Source organism: Schistocerca gregaria, chromosome 3 (genome assembly GCF_023897955.1).
Source record: "Schistocerca gregaria isolate iqSchGreg1 chromosome 3, iqSchGreg1.2, whole genome shotgun sequence".
NCBI classification, from domain to species: Eukaryota; Metazoa; Arthropoda; class Insecta; order Orthoptera; family Acrididae; genus Schistocerca; species Schistocerca gregaria.
In genome coordinates this window covers 106,543,905-106,549,332 of record NC_064922.1, presented here as the reverse complement: position 1 = coordinate 106,549,332, position 5,428 = coordinate 106,543,905, and the positions used below count along the sequence as shown (strand labels likewise).

Sequence of the window (5,428 nt, the reverse complement as noted above, 5' to 3'; positions counted from 1 at the left end):
CATGAAATTAAAACGATAGCAACATGAATACCGCGGGCCGCACTTTCTGTACATTGAGGAAGGCGCGATACGTGGTAAATCTTTGACAAGCCCGGAAAAAATGGCCGGTCAACTCATACGTCTTCTCGGTAGCCTTACCGTGAGGGGCAGACTGCTACTGCCTTCGAGCATAGCTCAGGTAATGCACCATATACGGGATAGTCGTAAAGATTAATTATCAGGTCGAAAAGAAAAATGAAGTGGCCCGGTCGGACCAAGTAGATTTTTCAGTCTGCCCGTAACACAGCGTCTGAATTCGAGAAAGAGCTTCATCGTCAGGACTCAACCACTAGATGGAACACCAGAGTCTAACCGCATAACCAGGTGGAAGAGCAGGCTACCACCTGATATCCCTGTAAAGGAAGAGCTAGCTCCAGGAAATGACTGGCCCTGCCCTATTTGGAGATCGCTCAATCGTCTTAGGGTGGGCGTTCCTCTTTGCAAGATCAACATGCGAAAATGGGGACATACTTCCAGCTGATGGAGACACATCCTGCGATTGCGGAGCAACACAAGACCCGACCCACGTGCTAAGCTGTCCTCAACTTGAACAACCCTGCACAACGCAGGACCTAATTGAGGGAAACAAGAAGGCCAACGGAATCTTTTACCTTCTGGAAATGCTGACCGGACACGGAAATGAATGAATGATTAGCAGGAACGACAGGTTCCACGTTAAACTGTAGGTCCTCCTCTTTCACCAGTAGGTCTAGTGAGGTAGGTCAAGGGCCCACAAGTAGCTGAAATGACGTCCATTTGAAAGACTCGCACCATGCAGCTGAGCCACACAAAACGTTTATATTATATGTAATTAATTTCCTCTTTGCCTGCATTCCTGGTGTACACTGAATACATCTACATATACATCCACATGATTGCTATTCACAATAAAGTGCCTGGCAGAGGGTTCAATGAACCACCTTGATTCTGTCTTTCTACCGTTCCACTCTCGAACGGCACGCGGGAAAAACGAGCACTTAAATTTTTCCGTGCGAGTCTTGTTTTCTCTTATTTTATCGTGATGATCATTTCTCCCTATGGAGGTGAGCGCCAAAGGAATGTTTTCGCAATCGGAGGAGAAAACTGTTGATTGAAATTTCATGAGAAGGTCACGTCGCAGCGAGAAACGCCTTTGTTTTAATGATTGCCACTCCAATTCACGTATCATGTCTGTGATACTATCTCCCCTATTTCGCGATAATATAAAACGAGCTGCCCTTCTTTGTACTTTTTCGATGTCATCCGTCAGTCCCACTTGATGCGGATCCCACACCGCACAGCAATACTCCAGAATAGGGCGGACAAGCGTAGTGTAAGCAGTCTCTTTGGTAGACCTGTTGCACCTTCTGTGTTCTGCCAATGAATCGCAGTATTTGGGATGCTCTACCACCAATATTATCTATCTTTCCAATTGAGGTTATTTGTATTTATAATCCCTAAGTATTTAGTTGAATTTACAGTCATCAGATTTGTGTGACTTATCGGGTAATAGAAATTTAGTTTATTTCTTTTAGTACTAATGTGAATAACTTCGCACTTTTCTTTATTGAGGGTCAATTGCCCTTTTTCGCAACATACAGATATCTTATCTAAATCATTTTGCAAGTCGTTTTGATCATGTGATGACTTTACAAGATGGTAAATGACAGCATCATCTGCAAACAATGTAAGACGGCTGCTCAGATTGTCTCCTATGTCGTTAATATAGATGAGGAACAATAGAGGGCCTACAACACTTCCTTGGGGAACGCCGGATATTACTTCTCTTTTACTCGATGACTTTCCATCTATTACTACGAACTTTGACCTTTCTGACAGGAAATGAAGAATACAGTCGCACAACTGAGGCGATACTCCGTAGGCACGCAGTTTGATTATAAGACGCTTGTGAGGAACGGTGTCGAAAGCCTTCGGGAAATCTAAAAATATGGAATCAATTTGACATCCCCTGTCGATAGCACCCGGCGCCACAGTACTTTAGCGCGCCACTAACGGAGCGAAAATAAAATGGCAGAGCACATTCATAATGTTACGTATTGTGTTGCGACTCAAATATTTTGCCAGGAGCTACGTGTGCTGTGAATACAGCCTGTGTAAGGTTTTCATATGTTTGCTGCCACTGTAAATAATTCACCATAACTGTACTGGGACAAAGATGCATGATCGCGCTGCAGGAGTACTGAATACATCCTTGACTCCGTATGTAACGCCAAGTCTTCATTTAAAATGGTAAAAAAATTAAGTTTTTTATTGTATTTCTGAAAAGTATATTTGTCTGGGACGTTGGGATGAAAAGGTTTTTTAACTCATGGCTGACAGTGGTTTCTACATCTCTTCGTTGGAAGCAGTGCAGTGTCACCGCCACCATTGGACGCACTCAGCGGAGACGCCCGCATCAGGCAGAAATCTTGTGCCGTGACGCACGTTCACAAAATGATTTTTATTGCTGGATGCATGCAAACATATTCGCAGTAAAAACTGACCAACAACGCATGTAGGATGCCAAACGCAGTGTATCCAGCTCAGCCACATCGGCTCTTCTAGCCAAGACGAACGAGGGAACTGCTGTCCAGGAACAATTCGAGTTAGAGGAAGGTTTGCTACACGGTTCTGGAATTGAAGACTAAACGTGAGTGGCGAAAAAAATTGTTTTCGTCCAAATTGGTCAAAACGTAATTTTAGTCCGCCATGCTGTATTAGGCCAACGGCCATGCCGCAGTGGTAACACCGGTTCCCGTCAGATCACCGAAGTTAAGCGCTGTCGGGCTGGGCTAGCACTTGGATGGGTGACCATCCGGTCTGCCTAGCAAGCCGGGTGCACTCAGCCCTTGTGAGGCAAACTGAGGAGCTACTTGATTGACAAGTAGCGGCTCCGGCCTCGGAAACTGATACACGGCCGGGAGAGCGGTGTGCTGACCACATGCCCCTCCATTACCGCATCCAGTGACGCCTATGGGCTAAGGATGACACGGCGGCCGGTCGGTACCTTTGGGCCTTCATGGCCTGTTCGGGGAGGGGGCGGGGGGAGCGGTTATACTGTATTAGCCATTTTGAATTTTGACTGTCCAACTTCAGATTTATGTTCCGCGAAATAAGATATATATATTCCTGGAAAATAAAAACTGAACACCATGGATTCGTCGACCCAGCAGTGGTAAGTTTTATAGATGCTTTTTTGAGGAAGTATACACCACACGATAACACAGACAGAGCCATACTGTGTGAGTACAGTTAACAGAGCGTGCACAATGTCACCGCTAGTACCGTGTATACCCTCCTTTGCAGGAATGCAGGCTGCAGTCCTCACACGGAAACGATCGTAGAGGTGCTGAATGTAGCCTTGCGGTATGACCTGCCATGCAGTGTCCACCAGGTGCCTCACTTCGTGCCGGACGTGCAGACCGCGCAAGATGACGTTTCATGCGGACCCAAACACGCTCAGTGGAGGACAGATCTGGGGGTCGTGCTGACCAGGGTAGCTGACGTAGAGCTTAAAGAGCACGTTGGGTGGCACAGGATAGTGTGGACGTGCATTGTTCTGTTGGAAAAGCACCTTTCCGGTCCATGAACGGTATTATGATGGATTGGATTATGATTTAAATGTACCGTGCATTGTTCAATGTTGTCTCGACGCTCACCAGAGGAGTATGGTTAGTGTAGGATGTTGCTTTCGGGTGTTGACCTTTTGTGCCTCTGTCGTAAACACTCGTGATTTTGGCTATCCTCTGAACGACGAAACACACGCATACGACCGCCATTGGCACCAAGGCAGAAGCAATTCTCTTCACTGAAGAAGGCACATCTCCATTCGTCCTTCCACGAAAGCCTATCGCGATACCACTGGTGGCGGGCTAAACTATTTTGCGGAGTGAGCGGAAGACACGCTGACGGTACGCGGGATGGTAACTCTGCTTCGTGGAAACGGTTGCGAATGGTTCTCGCTGATACCTCTGGAGCAACAGTGTCCCCAATTTATTGTGAAGTGACGGTTCGGTCCAATACGGCACTTCGTAAGACGCGACGGTCTTGGTGTGCATCTATGAGTCGCACTGTCTGGACGGAGCTCTACATAGGAATGTGCACCTGTAAGTAGGCTGTTTAGGTTTTTTTTATTGGTAACGCCACATACCGCTCTGTATGAAAATCACTGGCTGTGCTGTGTGCAGTCAGTGGCCTGTTGGCATTGTTGTAATACTCGCCACTGTAGCGTTGGGCAGCTGGATGTGAACAGCGCGTAGCGTTGCGCAGTTGGAGGTGAGCCGCCAGCAATGGTGGACGTGGGGAGAGAGATGGCGAAGTTTTGAAATTTGTAAGACTGGATGTCATGAACTGCTATATATATTATAACTATTAAGTTAGATACATTGTTTGTTCCCTATTAAAATCTTTCATTTGCTAACTATACCTACCAGTAGTTAGTGCCTTCTGTAGTTTGAATCTTTTATTTAGCTGGCAGTAGTGGTGCTCGCTGTATTGCAGTAGTTCGAGTAACGAAGATTTTTGGTGAGGTAAGTGATATTTGAAACGTATAGGTTACTGTTAGTCAGGGCCATTATTTTGTAGGGATTTTTGAAAGTCAGATTGCGTTGCGCTAAAAATATTGTGTGTCAGTTTAAGCACGGTTTTGAATAATTGTTCTAAGGGGACGTTTCATATGTCGACCCATAGCCGAAGATACCTCACTGGAATCTTCTGATTTTTTTCTTGTAGTTTGTGTAATTAGTGTATATTTTGTTTATTGCTAGCGCGTAATTGTAGAGAAAATCTCCTTTGTAGTTGTAGTCTTTCATTGTTGTACAGTAAAACAGTTGTGGCATGCATGTAGATTTGCACCAAGTATTTCGCAGCTGCGCTTGCTATTAACTAGATATTATTTGCTATGTTAATGTGTTCTCTTATTTTTGCTCTTCAAATTGTGTTTTTCTGTGTTATCGTGTGAAATATAGTGACGATAATGGCGTGTGAAAAACGTAATATTAGGCTCCAAAGTAAACTGAGAAATGACAGTGGAGACAAAAGCAGTGTGGTAGCGCCACCGTGTTATGAATTAACTAATGTTCAAAGTAGTAATTTGGTGATAGTGCATAGGGAAATGGAGCGGGCTGCAAATAATGGTGCATGCAGTGAAACAGTTAGTGAACAGGGAAGCATTATCGGTCGCCAACAGCTAGCGTCAGGAATCCGAAATGACAGGACACAATCTTGCAAATATTGTACATTCAGATTTTGCGTCCTCACGGTTTTCTCAAATAAGTCAAGACACATTTTCTGCTTGTCAAAACGTGAATGTTGCCCATGCAAATGCACTGCCGAAAAGCATAGAGGAACAGATTCCAGACAATAACACATTATTATTGCAATTAATGCAACAAATGAAATAAAATCAGAG

The 5,428-nt window shown here is 44.9% G+C and overlaps 1 pseudogene; it reads left to right on the top strand.

The window, feature by feature from the left end:
* The first annotated feature begins 2,739 nt into the window (after positions 1-2,739).
* LOC126356696 (5S ribosomal RNA) lies at positions 2,740-2,859 on the top strand (annotated as a pseudogene).
* The last annotated feature ends 2,569 nt before the right edge of the window (positions 2,860-5,428 follow it).